This window comes from Miniopterus natalensis, chromosome 3, assembly GCF_054644295.1.
Source record: "Miniopterus natalensis isolate mMinNat1 chromosome 3, mMinNat1.hap1, whole genome shotgun sequence".
In the NCBI taxonomy this organism is placed as follows: Eukaryota; Metazoa; Chordata; class Mammalia; order Chiroptera; family Miniopteridae; genus Miniopterus; species Miniopterus natalensis.
Window position 1 is genome coordinate 81,913,653 of NC_142083.1, and position 24,976 is coordinate 81,938,628.

A 24,976-nucleotide genomic window follows, 5' to 3' on the forward strand; every position below is an offset into this window, starting at 1 on the left:
AAATTAATGAAGGAGAAGAGATAAATCTTCCATGAAGAATTCCAGATAATTTATGTAAATACTCCACCCTAAAGGAGATGGAGCATAACTCCTCATTTTTAAAATGTAGGCTGCACATAGTGATTTTTGTCCAGAGAGTATAGCATGGAAAGGAAGAAAAAGTGTAACTGTATAGTAAAGAAATATGACAGTCACGTTGATAATATGTAACTTGAGATGATGTGATGAGCGAGGCCCTTTACCTCCGCGGTCTTCCTCCCCAAACAGTACCTCAGCTTAATCAGGAAAATATAAAATCCGAATGGAAATTTTACAAACTACCCAACTAAGAATCATAAAAACCATCCAGGTTATGAAAAAGAAGGGGAGTCTGAGAAACTGTCACAACCAAGGGGAACCTAAGGGACAGGACAACTAAATGTCATGTGGTCTCCTGGATGGGATCCTGGATAGAAAAAGGACATTACGGGAAAATTGAGGCAATCTGAATAAACTACGATTTTAGTTAATAATGATATCTCAGCGTTGGCTCATGAATAATGACAAGTGATCCAGGATAATGTAAGATGTTAATCCTAGGGAAACTGGTTATGGGATATCTGTGAACTCTGTACTATCTTCACAATAATTCTATAAATCTAAAACTATTCTAAAATTTAAAAAAAGACAATGTATTTTTTTCTTGACCCCACTTTCTCTACCAGCTACCATTCATTTCTTCTCTTTGCATCAAAACTCAGAAGATATTCACATATTCCCTATTTTCGGTTCTTGCCCATCTATTTAAAAAAACCTTCCTCCCATCAGGCTTTAGCCTCCAGCAGTAGAGTGAAAATGCTTTGGTGAAGGCCACCAAAGACTCCTGTGTTGACCTTCCTGTTGCTAAAGCCAACGGTTGTTTCACCTGCTAGTCATCCTTGGGATAATTGATCACACTCTTCTCACTTGACTTCTGGGCTCCTGGGCTCCCCTGGTTTCCTCTTCCATCACTCTCTGCTCTTTCTCAGTATCCTTGGCTAGTTCCTAAACTTTTATTGTTGGAAGGCGGTGAGCTCAGTTCTTACTTCTCTCCTGTTGTGACCTATGTTCTCTGCCTCGATGAGCAACTGTAGCCTCATGGCTCTGGGTCTTTATGCTGGCAACTCTGACTTGTTTCTCTAGCTTGGACCTCTCTCCTGAACTCCACAGTTCAGGAATTACATATATACACTCCACAACATGTTCAAAACCAAATGTCTGATCTCTCTCTCTACCCAAACCTACTCTAGCCTTCCCCATGTTGGTTGATGGCAACTCTGTTCTTCTAAATGATCAGTTAAAACATTTTTACATCCCATGCCCAGTCTTGCAGGAAATCCTTTTAGGCCCTTCCTTTAAAATATAGCTAAATTTCAACCACTTTCCACCTCCATTGGCCTTGGCCACTATCATCTTCCACTAGCCCTGTGTGGGTAGGTGGAGGGTAGTGATGGGAAGGGGGTTAAGGTGGGCCTCTGGGGACCTGGTGTTTATTGGTTCCCCGGCAAAAGTAGGTTACAGTTGTTCATATGAGAAAATATATAATAAAAGAATAAATAGTAATACAAGAATAAACTCGGTGTTTTGCGTACTCACAACTGTAAACTGCTTTTGCCCATCCCTGTACACGTGTGTGGAATATAAAAAAGCTGAGCTCATAGAAACAAAGTAGATTGTGGTTACCAGAGGCTGAGGTGGGGGTATGGGGACTGGGGAGATGTTTAAGGGCACAAACTTGCAACTAGTAGATCAGTAAGTCCTGGGGATCTAATGCACAGCATAGTGATTATAGCCAATAACACTGTATTATAAACTTCAAAGTGGCTAAGAGACTAGGTCTTAATTGTTCTCACAAGTAAGGGAATATTACTATGTGACAGGATATAGCAATATATGAATTTATCAAATCAACATATTGTACATCTTCATAAATCTTCATAATGCTATATGTCAATTATGTCTCAATTAAAAAATGCCAGAAGGAAAGAAAGGTCTGAAAGAAAAAATTAATTCATTGATAAAGCAGGGACAAAAGACTAATTTGTCTTTAAAACAGAGGTTCTCAACCAAGGGAGATTTTATCTTCCTTCCTCCCACCTCCCTCCCCCCCAAATTTGGCAAGGTCTGGAGACATTCTTGGTTGTCACATCTTGGGCTGCAATGAGCATATAGTGGGTGGAGGCCAGGGGTGCTGCTAAGCACCCTGCAATGCACAAATGGCCCCACAGTAAAGAATGATCAGCCTAAAATGTCGACAGTTCTGAAGTCGAGAAATCCTGCTTTAAAAGAACCCATGTGAGAAACTTCAGGATCACCCCACGTTTATTTCACCCGCCACAGCCTCTGCGGACACAGAGGCCTTAGTGCTTGATTCGGACAGTGTTCCCTTCCCAGGGGGCGTCCGGGAGCAGGAGCGAATTGCATTTGCTCCCTGGTAAATCTCTGACCTGGAAACCGGGCTCAATACTCCTCTCTCCCCCAGTCTTCGAGGCCCTGCCAGTTAGCTCGCAACAGACTCCCTGGACACAATTTAAATGTCATTTCAGGGCTGGGACTAGGGCATGAATATTTAAGATGTAAATTGTTTGGGTCCTGCCTAAATCTTTTATGGATTTAACTGGATGAGAAAAATGAGTGGCTACTTTTTGATCAAGTTCACTCTCCCTCCGTATTATTAACAAGCCCAGCCAAGTGAGCCAGACTGCGAGGGAACAGATGCTTGTTTGGGGGACCACATTAGATTCTGCTCCATTCCCAGCGCCATACTTATGGTTCAAAAACCAAAGGACAGGCAGGAGATTTGTCCTAGGTCAGTGTGGCCCTGCGGCAAAAGCTCTGGAGCATACCAAGTATTCCTGGGTGGGGGGGAACGTGGGGGCCGGGAAATGAAATTAAACACTGTAACTCTAGGTGGGGAATTAGGTACCTCGATAGTTGATTATAGAGCAATATTGACATTACCAGGATCTCACCCCAGGGATGAATCCTTTCCCATTCTCCAGCTTGAATCCCAGGGGCAGGTAATATTCCACAGGCAAAGAAACAGGTACAAATGGGGGGTGGGGTGAAAGAAACACTTGCCAGTTTTAAATGGACTCCAGAAGAATATCTATTTCAAGCTTTTGGGGAGAAATTATGCCCCCTACCTCTCACTCCCAGCCACTACCCAGAAATTAATTTTGCATGTTGATATGAAAGCAACATCCCTCTCCTCTGAATGTTGCTTTTGATTTTGACAGGTCACTTCAAAGGCTGTTATTAGACAAATATTCATTAACTAATAAGCTAGTTCTTGGGCAAAGCATGAATTTTTTGTCCTCTCATGGGAAAATTATAGAAAGCCGTAATTAAAAAGAAAATCACTAATTGTAAGGCACGGAATTTGTTTGCTAAGAATAGTCATTAAGGGGCAACAAAAGCATTAGCATTAGCAACTTCGATATCAGAAAACAACTATTAAAATGCAGGTGGAATCGAGGTGTTGGCCCAGACATAATAATGGCTTTACACCTACAGGTCTCTAATTGTGGTCTGAAGGGAGGTATTGTGGGTATTTTTTAAGGAATAATATAGATAGTGGGTATAAATTCTTAAGCAGCACGGCTTTTAGATTCCAAATTACAGCCTCAAGTTTTAATCTCTAGAGAACATTACCGTCGGGAGAGTTGCTCAGCTACACTGTCAGCGCCGTTATTGCTGTAGGATTGTGATGAATGGGCCAAAAGCAAGACAGAGAGTAATGTTTCTGTGGCCCAGACAGGCCACGAGACCAGTTTTGCATGCCAAGTGCCAGGGTCTGACACCAGCCTGAAGTCTGCACATCACTGCCTGATGTATTGCCCTTCTGGATAATAACTCGTATTGTTTTTGCTTCCTGACAACTATACTCTTTGGAGAAAATTTAGAAAATGCAGAAACTTGTAATGGAGGGGTTTTAAATTCTCCTTGATTTCACCAACCAGAGATCGCCAATGCTAACATTTTGCTGTGCTTTTTTGCCTTTTTATTGCATTTTAAACTATGTATTATATCATAATGATTACATGATAAAGTACACAAATTTTAAGTGTCCAAAATGTAATGAATTTGTATTTATACACAGACACAACCACCACCTGGATCAAGATAAATAACATTTCCAGCAGCACCCCCTCCTCCCTTCATGCCCTTTTCCAGTCAATACTCACCTCCCTGCCTCCCCCGTGCCTGGGTACCATTGTTCTGGTCACTCTCACAATAGATTATAGATGGACTCATGTGGACTATCTTCTGTGGGTCTCGCTTCTTTTATTCAACATTTTGTTTGTGAGATTAATCCATCTGGTTACAGTGTCTACCTACACCCTTTGTCACTGCTGTGTGACACCCTGTTCTATCCGATACTATAACTTATTTACCCACTGATGAACATGTGCATTGTTTCCAGTTTATAGCTAGTATGAACAAAGAACAGACATTCTTGAAAAGGTCTTTTAGTGGATAAGCCCTCATTTCTCTTGGATTTCTGTTCTTTTTGTGTGTGCATATAAGTGTCAATTATATTTTATAGGAAATCGAACTCACAGGACGTCTATTTATCTCTATCTATCTCTATCTCTGTCATCTCTATATCTCTATCTCTATCTCTATCTCTAATTTCTATCTCCATCTCTTTCTTTATCTCTATCTCTAATTTCTATCTCTATCTCTGTCTCTATCTCTATCTCTGTCTATCTCTCTCTCTCTAATCTCTACCTCCTTATTGGTCATAGGAGTCCAGTGTCTCCCAGGTGATAGGCCTTTCCTTCAGTCTTAGCAGCCCCAACATGCTCAGACATTGACCGGGGACCGTCTGGGGGAAGCAACACGGATACGTGCAGGATCATTCTTTCAATTCTTTAGGGATATAGATAGGCCCTCTTCAAGCTCAGCATGTCCCCAGCCAGCTTATCCTGGGATTTAGCCCTAGTTACTGGCCAGGCATCTAGGGAAGGAGGTTGGAGCAGGTCCCGACGGGGTGCACCTGTTACCTTGTCAAGAAGAAGCTTCCGAAGCATATTCAGCACCAAGGGCCTCTTGCGAGGGAAGGGCCGACACCTCTGTAGACCCAGAGGGTGTGGGGGTTTGCAGAGTCCACGCCCTCCATGTCCTCACGGGCACCCACCCAGACGTCTCCATCCCATGTGTCAGGATCCCGGCTTCTCCCCTCCAGGCCCCCGGCCGCAGCGTAGCAGACGAGCCGGCTGAGCCCTCAAGCAGCCCTGGAGCTCTGCAGCTCCGTCACCCTTAGGCGTCAGTCTGCTGCTCAGCTGGGCCTGCTCCTCCCCTGAAGTAGAAAAAGGCCTTTTTCTTGGCTCCCCAGAGGTGCTCCGCGTCTCACACTTTGCCATTAATTTTTTGTTCACAGGCTTCAGGCACTTAGGATTCTTCTGGGGGGCATCAATACACCTTGCTAGTAGCCAGGCCGCTCTGCTGACTTTGTGAGCATCGTCAAGCCCCATTTTCCCAACCACCCATGTCACCACACTTGCTACAGCTTTTCCTTTCACTAGGACATTTTCCAAGGACGCCATCACTGAATTTTTCAGCAAGTCAGCCACCAGCTTTGGGCAGAGGCTATCCACACTTACCTGTCCACCAGGAGGCCATCCTCCTCGCCTGCAGGCAGCTGGGGAGCCAGGCTCAAATGCCCCTCTTACTGCCTGTTCTCTCAGCCTACTTCTGGCCTCATTCGTGTTAGTTCCAGTCCCCTGAGGAGCAGAAATCAAGACAGGATGAAAGATTTTATTAGTGGACATGCTCGTGAAAGAAAAGGTGAAGGATCCAGAGAAGGTTAGGGGAGCTGTTGGGCTACAGTGCAAGTCTAACCCCCATAAAACAATTATCCTGTATTTACAATCGGTTTTTGGAGAAAGAGATATAGAGAGGTCAGGAGCTCCCAAGGGGTGCATTGTATGAGTGTCGGCATGGAGTCCTGGGAAGTGCCCCTAATTTAAAGCCTGGGGTTGAATCCTGGCTCTGTAGGTGCATAGCTGAACCTCTCTGAGTCTCTATAAAATGTAACAGCAACTGGATGTAAACATTTCGTTCTTTTCGGCTTCCTATTCTATTTCCCTTTCCTAACAAAACCCAACCTGCTTTTTGGGGAGTTATTATCTCTTTTCTGCTTCTGTCGGTTTCTGTTGCTTGCAACCAAAGATCCCCAACTGATAAACAACTATGTTCTAAGTTTGTTTTTCTGTGTGTGTGTTTAAGTGAGAATTAATGAGAGTGCATATTAGCTTAATCAGAGTCTAGAAGGGCTGGAGTAGGGGTGGAGGAAACTCTTGATTTCCAGTTTTCTTTCTTTCCTTCCATCCTAGAACTTTGCCTCCTTATTTGGGCCAGGAGCTCTCCTGTTCCTCCAGCAGCAATTTTTACTCACAATATGCTTTATAAGCATAGTATAATTATCCATACTGATCTGCTGTGCTATAGAATTCCTTTGGAGGACAGACAATATGAATTGCAAGGAGCTGGAAATGAACTTATCATGTGTTTTGAAGAGACGTGGGGGGTGGAGGGTGGAGCTTTTTGATTGTGGCTCAAAGACTGATTCTAATTGCTGTTTTTATTGCTGGTTTAGCTGATGCTCTCTTTAGTTCTTTACTTTTTTTTCTGTTTCTTTTCTAAGTGACTTGGGCAATGGCACACTTAACTCCACCCCAAATATATTTACTCAACCATTTAAACTATGTAAATAAACTCATGTAGCTGGGTAATTTTGGAAATAGCCCAAACCCAACAATTCCAGCTTTACTTAAAATATTGAGACTGAAGTACCCTCTGGTAAGGGTCATGCTTGAAACCAGAATAGTTTTCTTAAATACTCACTACTCATTTTATCCTGAATACAAAAATACGTCTAAAGTACCATGGTTAGTTAAGAAAATTGGCTTTGGAGTTAGACAGAGCTTGGTTTAAATCCTGGTTCTGCCACTTACACACTGTCACTGTAGGAAAATTAGCTCCTTCAACAGTAAGATGGAATAATAGTGCTATTAGCCTGGCTGATCTTACTTCATTCTTCAGACTTCAGAAGGAGTCTTGGGGAATCTTTCCCTCCCATGAGACTCCCACCCTCAGTCTAGATTAGATTTCCTTGTGAGACACAACCGTGCTCCTTCCCTCAGAGCCCCAATCCCAGATTGTGGGTTCACTCTTTTATTAGGCTATGACATCTGCCTCAGCATCCTGCCCTGCGCTAGACTGAGCTCCATGAGGTCAGGGCCAGCAGTTTCCGTCTCCTTTACCACTATGTTCTCAATGCTTAGTTCCTGGTTGGCGCTCAATGAATTTGAATGAATGCGTACATGAAGGAATGATTTCCTGTGGAGGAAGAACTGGGATCCTGTATAAAAACCACAGTGTCTGGTAATTGTAAAAACTGAATCAATGTAACCTCTGTATAAAGAAAAACACCAACATATACCCCAAGAACAAAAACAGAACCCCTTGCCCTGGCCAGTGTGGCTCAGTTGGTTGGAGTGTCGTCTTGTGCACCAAAAGATGGCGGGTTTGGCTTCTGGTTAGGGCACATACCCAGGTGTTGGGTTCAATCCCCAGTCAGGCAGAGGCAACTGATTGATGTTTCTCTCTCTCTCTCTAAAATTATAAATAAATAAATACATACCACAAACTTAAAAAACAAGCAAACAAAAACAAAAAATCAGAACCCCTTAACAACCAAACCACATGTCATGCAAGAAGTGAAATATTTATTTGTTGTCATCAATAAATGCTGATTTTTCAGGCAGAGTTATGATCCTGGAACGAACAACCATAGATCTTAGTTATTCAAAACAACGAAGGGTCATTTCTTGCTCACATGACATTTTCAATGAGAGTCAGGCTCTTGGTGGCTCCCCATCTCCCACAACAGGGTAACAAGCTTGAGAGCCTTATATCCAAAATTAAACACATAAACGGAAATGATACCAGGCATTTCCACTCAAAGCCCATTGGTCAGAATCCTTCACATGACTCCTATCTTAGCTGGGGCTGCTACAGCAAAATGTCATAGACTGAGTGGCTTAAACAACAGAAAATTATTTAGTTTTTTTTTCAAGTCACCTGGAAAGCATAGAAAACACCCAGTCAGAATGGCAGGTTAAGGAGACCCCTGGCTGTAACAGGTACGAATACTTTAGTTTCTGTTGTATAGGGATCGGAAGGGGGGGAGTTAGAGCAATGAGGGGTGGCCTTGGGAGTTCAGAGAAGTAACTCCGACCAGTAGGGGAATTACTTCAATATTTTATCAGCTCATGTGGCTGTGCAGAGGCGTCCTGGTTGTCAGACCTGGGCGGAGATGGGCTCCCTCTGGGTGTGACTGTCCCAAAGCCACATTCTTAAACATTTGCTAAAAAGCCACATTTTACAGGTGAGAGATTGAGACACAGAGAAGGCAAGAGACTTGCACCAGGTCACACAGCAGATCAGTGATAGAGCTCTCGACTCCTGACTCTTAGGTTTGCACCTCTTACTACCTGCCACCCAGCTTCTGGGGGAAAGTGAGCCTTGAAGCCCCAGCAGGATCCCAGGGCTTCAAGGCTCTGTGTCTACCTCTGCTCATCTGGCTGGCGTGGACAGACCCAGGGCGTTTAAGACAGGGGGCTTGGTGGCCTAGCATATTCTTATGCTGTCTATCCTGATGATGATGGCAGGGGGAAGGTGGCCCTTCCTGGGTCAGACTGGCCTGGGGTGGGTTGCCATGTGGCAGGCCAGACCTACAGGCTGCCTTTCCCTCTCTCAGCACTTTCTGAGCTGCACACCAGGTGGCTGAGTCAGCCCTGGATTCGGTGCAGGACCCCAGGCATGGGGCCTGGCCAGACCAGAGCGCACCTGGCCTCTTTCCTGATTTGAGAGTGAGACACACAGAGAGGCAAATTGTGAGACCAAGAAATAGAGAGAATGCAGAGCTATAGAGAGAACTAGAGGCAACAGATACTGAGAGGTAGAGAGCTAGGGGAAGACAGATAACTGGGTTCAAGAGAGACAGAGAGAAAGGGCAACAGGAAAACACCAGATAGAAAGACAACAGAGGAAACAGAGATAGAAGGAAAGAAATAGAGAGGAAGGAACAGCACAGGGGGAGAGAGAGAGTGAGCGTGACACAGAGAGATGGGGAAGCGGTGCCATCGCACACAGTGACGGGGTGGGGATGTGCCTGTGACATGTTTTCCCACGTTAACATGTTTTCCCATGTTTATGTTTTAAGCTGCAAAGGGTCAGTGGAGAACAATTCAGGAGAAAGATGGTTGGGGTGTGGTGGGAGGAAGAAGGCATAGGACAAGCGGAGCCTTTCCCTGCATCTGTGCCTGTTTATTTAGAGGGGAGCAGAAATGCAGACTCTTGGACTCCCACAGCTGGCATTCCCTCCCACCGCCGCCCCTGCAAGGTCATTGCCTCTGAGCCTTATTTATTGCTCCCAAATCTGGGCCTGCGAGGAGCCTCTGCCTGGAAGCTCGGGCGGAATCTTCCATCTGAATCCTGAACTTGGCCTCCAGCCAGGGCAGCTGAAAGGGAGGACCAGTGGGAGGGCAGACCTTGATTTGTACCATGGTGGCTTTTTTTCCCCCTGAAAGTGGCAGGGAGATCCCTTGTTACCTAGGGATTTGTCTTGGCTACATTCCTTCCCACTAAAGAAACACTTTAAAACCCCCACACAAGTTCCTAATTCAACTCTGGCTCTTTTAACCAGACCCAAAGAGCTCAGTACCTATAGCTCCCAGTGATTTAGAACATACAGTGTCAGGAATGCTGCAGGGATTATGTCATTTGGTTCTTGTGTAAAGTTCTGAAGAAGGCACCATTGTTTCCCCTTTATAGGTGAGATCACGGAGGCTCAGAGACAGGAAGAATCATGCCCAGGGTCCTGGTTCTGTGTGCGCCAGAGCCCGATCTGTTGGCTGCGTGTCTCAGTCACTGTGCCGTTCTGCGCACCCCAACCCATCACACAGATGAAGACACTGAGGCTCATCAGGTCTGTTAACTGGCCCAAGGTCCCAGGACTAGAAAGGTGCAGAGCAAGAAGTTGCACTCAGGTCTGTCTTTGGGCCTCTGTTCTTGCCCCATGCACTGGGCTGGGGTCTTTTAGAAACAGAGACTCCTTCCAGACATTGTGCCTGGTGAGGGAGTAAGGAAACTAAAGGCTCCAAAAGAACTGTATAGTCACTGAGAAATGCGTGAGACGGTAAATTTCATGTATGTGAATCTTACTACAATTAAAAAATATTTTAAAGGAAAAAAAATCTCCAATAGTCACCCCCTTGGGCATGGAAAATGCACCCTTATCAAGTCTTGCTATTTGAATGACAGAGTTTCCCTTACTGTCTCTCCATTAACCTGCTTTCTCCTTCATCCCAGGGCTTCTGCATAGTCATAGCTTCTATTGTTTCCTGTGTTTCTGCTGCCTCACAGTCTTCTGCTTCCTGTGTTCTCTGTGTGCCTCTCCACTTTTCCCCACCCCCTCTTATCTATCTATCTATCTATCTATCTATCTATCTATCTATCTATCTATCTATCTATCTATCTATCTATCTATTATCTATCTATCATCTATCATCATCTGTCTATCTCTATCATCTCTCTATCATCTATCTATATCTATCTATCTATCTATCTATCTATCTATCTATCTATCTATCATCATCATCATCTCACTAAAATCTATCATCTATCTATATCTATCTATCTATCTATCTATCTATCTATCTATCTATCTATCTATCTATCTATCTATCATCTATCTATCTATCTATCTATCATCATCATCTCACTAAAATCTATCTATCATCTATCTATCTATCTATCTATCTCTCTATCTATCTATCTATCATCTATCTATCTATCATCTATCCATCTATCTATCATCTATCATCATCTGTCTATCTCTATCATCTGTCTATCATCTGTCTATCATCTATCATCTATCTATCTATCTATCTATCTATCTATCTATCTATCTATCTATCATCTATCTACCTATCATCTATCTATCATCTATCATCAACTATCTATCTCTCTGTCATCTATCTATCTATCTATCTATCTATCTATCTATCTATCTATCTATCTATCTATCATCTATCCATCTATCTATCATCTATCATCATCTGTCTATCTCTATCATCTGTCTATCATCTGTCTATCATCTATCATCTATCTATCTATCTATCTATCTATCTATCTATCTATCTATCTATCTATCATCTATCTACCTATCATCTATCTATCTATCTATCATCTATCATCATCTATCTATCTCTCTATCATCTATCTATCATCTATCTATCTATTATCATCTATCATCCATCCATCCATCTTCCAAGTCAATCTTCCTAATACAGAAGATCAGACTAGAGGCCCTCTTAGGTTTGGTTGCCTGGAAAAGGTCCTCAGATGGAGATTTGCCTCCAGGAATTTTGGGGGACAGCTTTAAGGATTAGTACCATGGAGAGGAGTGAAGAAAACAGGACCGGGCAGAGGAGAAGTTGAACTGGGGTGCAGTCGGAACAAAGGCCTCCATGGATCCCATGGACGCTATGGAGCTGGGATGTGGGCATTCAGAGCTGTTCTCTTCAGGCAAGCTGGTCAAGTCTGTATATAGACGCTGCCCCATCATTGGATGTGGGCTGCCCTTTGAGGGTGATGTGACCTCGGGTGAGGTGGCTCCCTTTCACTGAGGCCGATTCTCACTGAGATCCATCAGCTACCAGCTATCCCTTCCCCTGGGGCAGTGAGCGCTTCAGTATTCCAAATTATTCCTACCACTTAAGACCTGTTGACCCAGCTGTTAAGAGCAGGTATCTAAAGAGACTCTGCAGCTCATTTCCAAATAGGATGATCATTTCCTCTCTGCTCTACAAGCAATTCCCCTGGATGTCATCCCACCCAAAGTTCCAGCAATTGGACACTGAGGAAGTGACCTCAGAATGCAGGTCAGGCAACAGCCCCTTCTGAACAATAGTAGGTCTTTTCAGCCAGACTATCATTTAGAATTCCCTGATTCTTCTGGAGTTTTCTTGTGGACCATTATTTGGTCTCTCTTTCCTCTCTAGCAGTTTTTCCCCATGCAGTTAAAACAGAGATGGGACACACATATGCTACATACGCCAATATAGCAGCATCAGTCACACCACACTCTCCCTGCTGCAGCTAAGCTGTGGCAGGGCTCCCATCTTCTCCTTCCCCCTAATTGACTTCCAAATTCAGCCTCCTGGGAGGCGCTTTGACTGGCTTTCCACATTCAGCCTCTCAACCTTAATTTAATGCTTCTTAGGTGGTGAGAACTTATGTTTCCCACCTACTAGTTGGCATCTGGCTGAATTCTCATCCTGAGGAATTTAGTTAAATTAATGTCAAACCTTTGTACATTGCATTTGGGTTGTCAAAAGCGACACATACTCCTCCTGTTCCCAGTCCTGCAGAGAGACCTTTCACCTACTCCAGGACGGTGTTGGCATCTGGAGGGGTCCAGTCGCGGCCCTACCAAGATTATTAGTTACAGGATTTGCTCTGTTAAACCCAGGAGTCAAAGGGCCCTGGCTGGGGAGAGCTGGTGGATGCTAAGAGCAGGGTGGGTGACCCAGAGTCTGCTTAGCTTGGCCCAGGCAGCCTGGTGTGAGGTCTTGGAGCAAAACTTCCATACCTCCTCCTTCCAAGGCCAAGCCACAGAGTCTATTCTTGGAGCAGATAACTTTTCATCACTGAGTTGGCAAATGCTTATAATTGGTTTTTCACACATCCTTCCTGGACAGGAGACAGTTTTTGTTGTAATTAAAATTTAAATGCAGGGTTATGATAAACCACCCCGCCTCGGTAGGGCTGGCTCTGGCGAAACAGTGAGTGACACTGGGAAGCACGTTTTCTCTTCACATCTTATTTCCACAGCTCTATTCTTTTTCTCCAACAGTGATCATTCACTGCGAGTAACCCAACTTACTTTAGGTAAATTAGATGTCCCAGGAGTCAGAGCTTGACGCAAATAAGGCCACTTTAAGATAAATGTCCAGGTGATACTGGCTGGTAGCTTTTACTGCCTCTTGCTGGACCCCCACTCGCCTCCAGGAGTCCTCTAGGGGTGGCTCATGCATATGAGAAACACTCCCCCTCAGGTTCTTCCATCCAAGTCTTTTCCTGAAATGTGCCTCCTACAGACTGTCCAAGGGCACCGACTCTCTGCTGTACTACTGCTGGAGTCTCCCATGACAAGTCTGACGCCCTACTGCTCTGCGGGGGGCAGTGGGCACCCCTGGTTCTTCATAAAGGCACCCCAGTCCCTGCAGTGTGCTGCTGTGTGTCCCTCTCCTGCAATGGGAGAAACATCCCTCTGCCCAGCCTGTCACTGAATTTGGTAATTAGGCCCCCAAAACAATTCTGCTTGTGCCCAGAGCCTCTCAGGAAAGCATCAATTTCTCTTCTACCATCAGGGATCAAGCCACTGAGACACAGACTAGCATCTCTAGACCTCATGAGAACTTGACTGAAAGGAGCACTAGACCTCTCGATTTTCCCCCCTTTGCTCACAGCTTAGAAGACCCTGCCTTACTGTTGGAAGGAAGGGGCACACGGGGAGGCTGCATCGTGAAGCAGATTTAGTGATGCATCCTCAGTAACATCCATCATTCAAACTCTCCAAGCTGTTTTTCCAGTGATGTTGTATAAGCCACACATGGTGGAGGGAATGGAGTTAGTTCATGCCAACTCGGCTGCTGCAGGAATAATGACATCATGGGCAATAATACAGTAATCGAGCAGCAACAGATGGAAAGGAAGAATTCCAGTTATGCCAGGGAACTGTTGGCTACATGAATTGTTTTGGGTCCTAGCTGGTCAAAACCAAACCCAATTGCACTAGCCACAGAATAACAGGAGTGCTATCCTTCATCCAGAAACATCAGCCAGTCCCATCTAGAGTCTTTCTGGAAGCACGAGGGGTGGGGCTGCAATTTCAAAGCACCACCCTCCACTCAGCATCGAAGAGCCCCGTTTGTTCACTGACGTCTAGAGCATCGGAACCGGGGAATCGGATGAATTTTCCTTCGCCTTTTAGTTTCCTTTATTAATGGAACGTTTTAGCAAGCTGTGTATACGTTTTACTTATACATAACCACAGTCCTTCACACAAAGGGAACAGATGGCCCTGAAAGCTGGAGATTGGGCCGAGCACGTCTCTTATAACAGGCGCTAACAGAGCCTTGTCTGGGATGTCCAGGAACTCGACTCTAATTGCAGGGTTGCTTTTTCCAATTCTGTATAACTATATGTTTCTTTGTCTGCAATTTTTCTCCCTTAGATTTAATGCTTCTCTTTGAGCTCCTGTCAAATAGGAATCTGAGTAGAGTAACCGAGACTGAGCTTGACGACCATGGTTTTCCTGGAATAGTGTCTCTTAAACACAAACTGTCTCTATAGCCACAGCTCCCTGGAGCTTCCTCTTGAGATGCCTTATTTAGTATCACGTGAACCCTCCAGGTAGCCACAGGTGACCAGTCGTGATTGGCTGGCACTTAGCCAAAAGTAGCCATGAGGTGGCCTCGTATGAGAATCCTGTCTCTACATTGGATGATGATTCATTAGCCCCATTAGGTTCTCTTGCTGAAAGATTTGAATAGGAGACATGCTCAGAAGGACTGGGATGTAAGTTGGTGCAAGGAGGGACCTTGTCTGTTTTCTTTACTGATTTATCACCATTGTCTATGACAGTCTATGGCATAACCACCCAATGTACATATGATAAATTAATGAAATACATGGACCCATGTGTAGAAGGATTTTTTTTGTGTGTGTATAAAATGAATCTGCACCGATTTCCCCCCTATTTTACTTTCTCTCTTGCCACCAGGCATCTAGGTTCCTCTCCTTCACCTCCTTTTAATTATCATTTTAAATAGGCTTTTTTAAAGGAGCAGTTTTAGGTTCACAGCAAACTTGAGCAGAAGGTATGGAGCCTTCCCATATATTCCCTGCCCTCCTCCTCACAGGCACAGCCTCCTCCACTACCAGCATCCCCACCACAGCGGTACATTTGCCACAATTGATGAAGCTACACTGAAGCATCATTATCACCCAGAGTCCATAGTTTACATTAGAATTCACTCTTGGCGCTGTACATTCTGTGTTTGGACAAATGTATCTACCATTATAGTGTCATATGGAGTATTTTCATTGCCCTAAAAGTCCTCCGTGCTCCACCTATTCATCCCTCCCTCTGCCCTAACTCCTGGCAACCACTGATCCTTTCACTCTCTTTGTACCTTTGCCTTTCCCGGAATGTCATGTAGCTGGGATCATACAGCATGTAACCTTTTCAGATCGGCTTCTTTCACTTGGAATATGCATTAAGGTTCTTCCATGCCTTTTCATGACTTGAGAGCTCATTATTTTTAGCACTGAATAATATTCCATTGTCTGGATGTACCACAGGTTACATATTCATTCAGCGACCGAAGGTCACCTGGTTACGCCCAGGTTTTGGCAATTATGAATAAGGCTGCTGTAAGCATCTGTATGCAGGTTTTCATGGGGACACATTTTCAACTCCTCTGAGTAAATGCCAAGGAGCACAATTGCTGGATCATATGGTAAGAGTATGTTTGGTGTTATAAGAAAATGCGGAGCTGGCTTCCAAGGTGGCTGTACCGTTTTGCATTCCCAAGAGCAATAAACGAGATTCCCTATTGTTCCACATCCTTGTCAGCATTTGGTATTGTTGGTGTTCAGAATTTTGGCCATGCTAATGGGCACGTAGTGGTATCTTGTTGTTTTAACTCACAATTCCCTAATGATATATGATGTGAAACATTTTTTCATAGGCTTATTTGCCATCTCTCTATGTTATCTCTGGTAAGATGTCTCTTCAGATCTTTAGCTTATTTTTAAATCATGTTGTTTGTTTTCTCATTGTAGAGTTTTAAGAGTTGTTTGTATGTTTTGAGTAACAGTCTTCGATCAGATGTGTGTTTTACAAATATTTCCTCCCAGCCTCATGGTTTGTCTTCTCATTCTCTTGACTTGCCCTTTTTCATGACTCTGTCTTGACGGGCAGTGTGGCGTAGTGTTTCAGCATTCAGATTCTGGAGGCGCCCACCTTGAGTTTAAGTCCTGATTTTGTCACTTACTCAAGTTGCTCAAGAAACTGATCATCCATTCTGACTCAATTTCCCCATCTGTGAAATGGAAATAATAATAGTGCCACCCTGTAGAGTTGTCATGAGGAGTTAGAACTGTCCTGGCATGTAGATAAATAAGCAGTGTATAAATGGTAGTCTTTATTATCAAGGATTTTCATTTTTCATTTTGCATAATTTGGATCCGCTCGCTAACTTGCTCTTATCTCCTACTGTTCTCTCCTCCACTCACTCCATTTGAGCCACACCAACCTCTTTCTTCATCTGTTTCCTCCTCCTGAAGTGCTCTCCTCCCCAAATACCCACGGCTTCCTCCATCATCTCATCTTCACGGTTTTTGCCCGTCCTAAGCAAAAGCAGTTTGAAGGCAATGGGGCTTCCTCTCTTTTGTAGAAGCTGAGCCCATTGATGCTTAGGTGTCCCGGAGGGAGGGGCCATTGTAGGAGAGGTGAGATGGGGAGGAGACATGCCCTGAGATTGTGAGAGAGAGGGTCTCTAGGTTCAGAAAACAGTGGGGACTGAGCCCTGCTCTCTGGGAATGTTCCTGGGAGATGGCAAGGCTGCAAGGCAAGACTGGGGGTGGTCCCAGGGAGACTGGGTACCCCAATCCTGCCCAGGATCTTCAGTGTCTAAGCGTGATCTGTAAACCACAGAACCCCTAGGACCGAAGGTGCCATGGAGACTGAAGCAGGTGGTACCCTGCTGGTACCCAAGTTAGGCAGTGCTTGGGGAGAGAGCCTCTAATGCCTATCACGACACGAAACTCTAGTTCCTCTGCATCAGCCACACGTGTTTCTATAAAACATAGAGGGTGATGTTTCTTTCACCTCAGAGTTTGGACTTAAGGATTATATGTAAGACAAATCTCTTCTCAGGTTCATCCCTGCCATTGTAGCTTGAGAAATCTAGTTACTGGCGAAGTTGACTTTTTAGAAGTCTATTCTTCCTTGTGTCTTTCCTCCTTTCCTAGCCTACTCCCTAATCCTTCAGGTATTGGAAGTAAGTTCTCTTCTCAGACACCACTTTTTTTTTCTTCTAAATGCAAACTTTAAAAAAATATGATGTCAAAATGCAAATTCTAAAAAAAATTCTGTATTTTCCATCTTTACTTAAAAATTCCTTTGCCAAAAGAAGTTACATGGGGTTCTTCCTTGCTAGGAAAAAGTGAAGGGCAATATTATGCTATTTATTTTGGCCCGCCGCCCTGATGCTAGCTGTAATGTAAGTTACATAGTATACCTCAAAGTACAATGAAACTAGAGCAAAAAATGCTTTGGAAATACTGTAGCTTGTTTTTTTGTTTTGTTTTTCATTTTTTCAGCGCACATCTTTGAATTCTCACGAGCCTGGGACAAGGCCTGGTTACTGTGACTTGAGGCCACCTTTGTTCAGAAGGTGGTAGTCATTACTCCTGATCACCACAGTTTTCTGGTTTTCTCCTCTATGGGACCTGTGGTTGGAGTGCTTTTCCTGGCCTCTTGGGGTTGGATGGGACCTGATAAGTCATCCTGACCGATGAACTGTGAGTGGAAGTGATGTTCATTACTTCTGGCATGAAGCATTCGGTTCCCAGTCCTCCAGCTACCTTTCCCCGTCACTGGCGGGGCAGCTGGCGATGTCTGAGATGGTAGCTGCTCGGTCAGGCTGCTCTGAATTAATGAAGACTAGCAGAGCCTCCCTAGCAAGCTATCTGGCAGACTTCAAGCTAGAAATAAACTTCAGTTGTTTGAAGTGAGATTTGGGCATGTTCGTTATCACGGCCTCAACTAGTTGATCCTGACTGATACCCACATCAAGCTCTCTAACAACACTGTTGCCAAACTGTTGAAACCCAAAGAAACATTCAAAATATTGGAACAGGCATATCTTCACACATAAGATAGTTTGCCTTGACATATATTTCCAGAAAGAAGTTGATGTTGCTATATTTAGAGCATGAAGCAAAAGGACTGTTTTGGAGTGTTCAGACAGATAAATGTGCTCAAAATCATATTCAAAATGTCCCACCTATCGCCTGGTTGGAAATATTAATAAAGTATAAAAGTTGACAGTGTTTCCTTTTGTATGTTGGGAACACACACGCGCGCGCGCACACACATGCACACACACACTATAGCTAAGAGTTGTTTGGTTGCAAAAAATAGAGAACATTTGATCCAATTCAGAGAAGTTGGATTAATTGCTCAAAATCAAACTATGATATGGAAGAGGCCACACAATGACCTGGATCTCTGGGCTTTGTATCACCTGTTCTTAATTCGAGCCTCACAAAGTTCTGTAAAACCATGAAGCATGTTCTCAGATTCTCTTTCATCATCACAGTTGATAGAATTTTCACAGAATTTGCACATTAATTCCTTGTTGAATTTTCATTATTTTACTATCATCTGTTTTATTCCTGGATTCCTTTTGATTATATATTTTACCCTCCTGGGAAGCCTTTCTTCTGGTGTTATGATATACATTTTAGTGTTTGTATTTCTGTTATCTAATTTCAGAATTTTTATCAAGGACGGACTTAGGAGTTGAGTTGGAAGGGAGGTTTGTTCTAGAGGTACATCTCCACAGACTTTTATTAAGGATGAGAAAATGTCAATTGTCCATAGCAAGGGATGGGAGAGTTGCTTATGGAGATTAGGGGGGAACCAAGCCCTCCTCACTCCAAAACCATCCCCTGGCACCATGACTGCCGTCTTCCTGGAGAATCTTTACTTCAAAGGCAGTGATTCCCCAGCTTTCTTCCATTCGTTTCTTTGAACAAGACTCCCACAAGCTCATTTCTGATACTGTTGTAATCAATGGAGAGAATGATGGATTTGGTATCTGATCAGTTCATTGGGAGACTTTGGACAAGTTGCTTTGCTCCTTAAATGGGAAATGATGATATGACTTTAGAGTTAGTATCACTTCTGGGAATGGCTCTACTTATGGTGAGGGCCCAAGAAACACTTATTTCCACTCTTTTCCTACAGTTTATGGGTAAGGCACATAGCCTAGTGGTGAAGTGCGCAAGCTCGGAGGTCACACAGCTGGGTTCAGACCCTACATCCTGCCTTTTGCCAGCTGTGTGTAAATTGGTGGCAAATTACTTCACTTCTCTAGGCCTCCCTTGTCATGTCTACAAATGAAGGATAATATGGGACTTGATATATAATAGGGATTAAATGAAATATTGAAGTTACAGCCTTTGTAAATTGTAGACACTCAAGAAATGGTAGGTTTCATCAGCTTTGTTGTTAAATACAAGTTTCTCTCTTCTTATCCAGTCTTGTGTCTTCCAATACAACCCACAAACCGTGATCTGAAACCCTTGGGGCCATGTGTGTTGGAATTCAGAACACTGTAGAAATTACAAAAATAATGTGGTCCATATACCATACACTCCACAGCATCCCATCCCAGTGGGGTTGGGGGTCCTACTTCATGATCAGCTCATTTCTGCAGTGAAATATGTGAAGCTTCACGCTAAGTGGGATGTGGGATAAACAAGGGGTATATATAACCTCACTTCAGTTCGAGCCCAGTTTTGCTGCCAAATGAATTTGTGCCAAAATTAATGGAAAAAAATTGGCTTCTGGGCCTTTTTGGAATTCAGGGACCTGTGCAATCATCATAATTTCTCCGTTCTGTGATTTTAAGCTATTTTTATTACCCGTTTCTACATTACGCCGCGCTTTCCACATTTCTGTGTGTTTACTTAATCCTTCAAGGAGTCTTTTGTTCCACTTATTTATGCATTCAATTGGTTGATTCTGGTATGTGCCCCGACCGGAGATTGAACCTGCAACCTTGGCGTATCGGGACGACCAGCTGAGCTCTGAAAAACTGAAATGCCCCTCCAGGGCCTTCAAGGAGTCTTCTGAGCTCTTAGCTCTCCTGCCTCGACGTCCTGTGATTCACTGCTTCCTCTCATCTCTGTTCCTGTCCTTCACCTGCTCCTGGATTTTCCTGCCTCTTTCTGGGGTTCACACATACTGGCATAAAGCCAGTGTTCATTTTCTTTGGGTGTTGTTTCCGCTGTTACATTCTCTCTAGTTTCCCATCTTCCCTTCCTCTCCTCCTCTGCGCATTTCAGACAGCCTCCCTCCTGCCTCTCTTGCGCGTGTGTCATCTTCTATCTGCCGTTTTCTTTCTGTCTCTTTGTTCATTGTTAGTGGCCCTTGGCTCTCACCCCAACTGCCGTACCAGCAAATTTCTCCTTTAATCCCTTCATCTCCCCCGCACATCCCTCTTCGTCTACTCTTTAAGTTACGATGCCAATAATATCATTATGATAATTTATTAAGCTCTTACTGTGTACTAAGCACTTTACATGGATCGTTTAATTTTATCCCCACAGCACATCGTGAGGTAGGGACTCTCTTATTTCTCATATTTCAAGAGAAAATTCGGTCTGAGAGATAAAGCGACTTGCTCAAGTAGTCAAGTAGCAGAAATGGAATTCAAACCCTGCTGCATTAAATCTTTGCATTTAATTCTTGTTGCATTGAGCTAATTCCGAAGCTCATGATTTTGATCACTAGGCCTATATTTTCTCCATTGCAGAGGATATTAGCAACCCACTTATTTCATTTCTCTTTCTTGGTTCTTGTAGATTCTCATTATGACTCTACATAGTAAGAACGCCTGCCTCCTTTTCAGTGTGCCATTTAACTCGGATGTCTTGTCTCAATCTGTGTCTTTCTCTGGTTGGATCCTTTATCTTTTCCTGGTGACACATTGAGATTACTTGATAATCCCCACATACTTCTGTTGGACTACAGGAAAGGTCTCAATGTCAAATATTCTCACCCCCACAAACCACTGAAGGGGCCTGGAAATAGATGCTGGACAGCAGGAATGGCATCTGTTTCCTCGGTTACCGTGCCCGCCTCTGAACACGCCATTCAAAGTCACACCTTGGCAGAATGACTTTGTATCATGGACCTTTCCAGGCATCTGTGACTAACTGAACTGATGATTACCCCATTAGTCAGACCGAGCTCCGCTGTGCTGCAGTCAGATAAAGCCCACGCTTCTGGTTTAAGACAACACAGAGGTGTGTCCCTCACATCACAGCCGGAGGTGGTGCTGGTGGCTTCCTTGACTTTCCTCCTTGAACAGTGACTCAGGGATCTGGGAGCTTCCATCCTGCAGGTCCACTGTCTCCAAGTTCTTTACTCCCTGCACTTGATGAGAGCGCGGTGTGGCCTATGCACAGACCTGCACTCGCGCGTAGTCGTTATCATCTTCGGGCCTCAGGCGAGGAGACCTGGTTATTGCCCCAGGTGTTCCAGCTAAGTAAGTGGTAGATTCCAGACCCACATCACAGCCCCGACTCTTCTTTCTACTCTATATTTTTTGTAACTGGAGATGTTTTATCTGTGTTAATGCTCCCTGTCTTGATTCATTCATTCACAATAAATTAGAATTTCTTACTCTTTTTTTCCTGATAATCCTTGCAAAATGTCCAAGGAGGACTCTCATTGGCTGTGCTTGGGCCACCTGTCTGTCCTCAAACCAATCCCTGTGGCCTAGACAATGCAGTGTTCTGAATGGCCAGACCTGTGTCATGCATCGATGCAGTGTTCTGATTGGCCAGACCTGTGTCATGCATCGATGCAGTGTTCTGATTGGCCAGACCTGTGTCATGCATCGATGCAGTGTTCTGATTGGCCAGACCTGTGTCATGCATCGATGCAGTGTTCTGATTGGCCAGACCTGTGTCATGCATCGATGCAGTGTTCTGATTGGCCAGACCTGTGTCATGCATCGATGCAGTGTTCTGATTGGCCAGACCTGTGTCATGCATCGATGCAGTGTTCTGATTCGCCAGATCTGTGTCATGCATCGATGCAGTGTTCTGATTGGCCAGACCTGTGTCATGCATCGATGCAGTGTTCTGATTCGCCAGACCTGTGTCATGCATCGATGCAGTGTTCTGATTGGCCATGTCTGTGTCATGCGGAGGAAATGGAGTAGCTAGCACCTTCACCCTTATGAATATGTAACGGGAACAGTGGGGCGCTACACCCCTTAAGTAAATCCAGTGTGTTACTAAGTGGGGAAGAGGCAGTAGACGTCACGCAGGCATCTACCTAGTTGAACAACTGAAGAAGGAAACGGACATAGAATTAGTGAGAAGGGAAAGAATCGAATGGGCACATGACACAGACCCGACCAATCAGAATGCTGCCTTCTCCCACCATCCTCATTGGCTTGAGGATGACCATGTGACCCGCGCCCAGCCAATGAGAGCCCTTCCTGGAGTGAAGGCATGAACAACCGACGCTGCTCGGGTGGAGGATCCGGAGCCCTTCCCGATGATTAAAAGCGAGTTAAGGGTAAGTGGACGACACAGGGAAGATCAATGTTGCCCGTTTCCTGTGTAGCTTCACGGTAGGGCTCATCTTGCTCGGGGTGAATGTTCAAGGACACAGAAACTTTTTGAGGCAGACACAGTCGCGGTTCCCCTGCGCCCCCTCGACGTCTCTCGGTCCCACTGAGGCGGGAGCGGCGCCCGCCGTCCGCCTGCTCACCCCGCAGCCGCAGCCCCGCGCAGGGAAGCGGCCCCGGCCTGCCGAGCTCACCCCCTCCTTCCCTCGCCGCGGCCGCCTTAGAAAACGCCTTCCCGTCAGCAAGGCTGAAAAGCAGCCCTGAGGCCGGCCCGCCAGCCTTCCCTTCCCTTCCGTGGACCAAGCGGCTTGTGCTGCCCGGGGCCTGCAGGGCTCCTCTCTCCCTGAGTCGACGAGATTTTGTCTATAGGTCTTTCTGCTATGTTCCTCCGGAGGGAGGTAAACTGCCTTTAAGTAATTGCTGAAGAAGGCATAAACCAGGGAAATTTGATTTGAGTAGGCAATTTGAATCGGGAAATGCTTGTATAAATAACCAAAGCAGCTGAAGGCGGCAGGTTTGTGCTCCAAAGATTTTTTTTTTTTTTTTAATCTCAGGGTCTTCAGAAAAGAAGTTCTGCTGCAGCAGCTTAAACCATCCCTGGGCTCTCAAGCTGGGCCTGTGCTAGGTTGGCACCATCAAGGGCCAGTCTGGAGCTTGGTAACCTGAACTTGCCTCCTTAATCTGTATCTTTGGACCAGAGGGGGAGGGAAGCTTGAATTCCTCAAACAATGCTCTGTAATCAAAAGCAATGACACAGTGTTAAAAAAAATAAGACGATTTTTGGTGGTGGCGGTGGTGGTGGGTAGGTAGAGATTAACCAGGGAACTTCTATGCCTATATGCATAACCCATGGACACAGAAAATAGTGTGGTGAAGGCCTGGTGTGGGGTGTGGGGTGGAGGGGGTCAATGGGGGGAAAAAGGGGGACATTTGTAATACTTTCAACCATAAAGATGAAAAAAGTAAATTTGATTTGTAATGACAGAAAAATGTATTTGACTATATGGTATTATAGTATGGTATATATTATATGGTATATATATATATATATATAAAATATGGTATTATATATATACATGTACATATATAAACATTGTAAATGTATATAAAAGGCCAGAAAGAATAAAAAGAATATTTTGAAAATAAAAAAAAATCCAAACAAACAAAAAACCAAAATGATTTTGAACTAAGAAGCAGTTTGGAGTCATCTAATCCAACCTTGCCAATGAGGGAATTAGGAGCCAGTGAAAGGAAGTCACATTGAGACTTTGGAAATGTCATAGTTGGCTTTTCCTGCAACAGCAAAACCCCCCAAATCCCAGAGATCTAAGTTTCTGGCTTGTGTCACATCAGAGCTGTAGGTTTCCCGTGGCTCTCCAGGTCTGGGGTGGCCTGAACTCACTCCACATGGCTTCTCAAGGAACAGCCACCCTCTGGGGCATGCCACTGTCATGGAGGGTGACAGAGGCTCAGGAGGAGCAGACCAACCACAGGAGTATGCTTATAGCTCCTGCTTGGATGTGGTGTGTCACATCTGCTCATGTTTTATTAGTCCAAACATGTCCCCTGGCTGCCACGTCCACTGACAATAGGGTGATGATTCTATTTACCTAGTGGGAAGCATGACAAGAGAGCAGGGTACAAATGCTTGTGGACAAGCAATGCAAACCGCCACCAAAAGGTGTAAAAATCCTTGCAGGGAGGGGAAGCTACAGTGAAATGTGAAAACTGAGATTTCCTGAATCCACTTATTCTTTCCATGATGTCACCCCTTTGGACTAATGGCTAAATTCACCCAGTGATATAAGCTTACTATCTGCATGTCAGCCCAGTTTCCTCCCCCATCTCTACTTGTCACATGCAACGGTCACCCAAATCCTTTTCATTTCTACTTCCCACATATGCCTCAAGAGCCCAGCCTTTCTTTCCATGCGTCGTTTCTCACACCTCTGCCCCTAGACTTTCTCTTCCACTCTGAGCTCTGCACTGTGGCCGGAGCAACCCTGCTCATATCATACCTAGGTCACCCCCTTGCTCAAAGCCCTGCCACAGATACAAGGATAAAATGCCATACTTCTTCATGCCACCGGTATAGACTCAGTTTTGGCTACTCCCCAAGTCTTGCGTTAGGTATTTTGTTATCTAAGACTGACCAGCCAGTTTGCAGATGAGCCAGGTTAGCAGGGAGGCAGAACTGTGGACATGCCACATCTCCACTGGGCTTTGCTATGCAGGCAAGAACGAAGGAAGAACTGATTGCAGATCCCAGGGGAACTGAGCCTGGATCACAGACGCTCTCCTTGGAGGGGCATTAGGTTAGAACCAATTCTTCCATGAGACCCAGCAGTATAATGAGCTCCTCACCTCCCAACACCATGGCACCAGTAAATATTACTCATCACCTCCTGCCCCTTAAGCCCTACTGAGCAGTCCCA